Genomic DNA, 369 nt, shown 5'->3' with positions numbered 1-369 from the left:
TAAAGTCTTCGACATTATGGTTGAGGTGGAGGATGGTCAATCTGATCATCAAGAATAACAATGTTCTGGTCACCCCTGATAAGCATAGATAACTTCTGAAATTTTGAACAAAACATAGCATTCTGAGCTTGAGCAGTAGATTGAATCATATTCCTCATCACCTGAAATTGGTTGTCTGAATAGGCAGTTTGACGCTCTTCATACTGTTCCATTCCTACAAAGTATGAGTCTTTCAACCCTTGAAAGTGAAGATCCATACGGTTGTTGAGCCGTTGCTCCATAGCTTCCATCTGAGCCAAACCGAAAGCAGAGTCCTGTGATGCTGTCCTAGAGGGCTCCCCCTGATTTGTAGCATTCTGATCACCCATG

Source organism: Lupinus angustifolius, unplaced genomic scaffold, assembly GCF_001865875.1.
Source record: "Lupinus angustifolius cultivar Tanjil unplaced genomic scaffold, LupAngTanjil_v1.0 Scaffold_519, whole genome shotgun sequence".
NCBI lineage: Eukaryota > Viridiplantae > Streptophyta > Magnoliopsida > Fabales > Fabaceae > Lupinus > Lupinus angustifolius.
Note: the sequence above shows the minus strand (reverse complement) of the source record.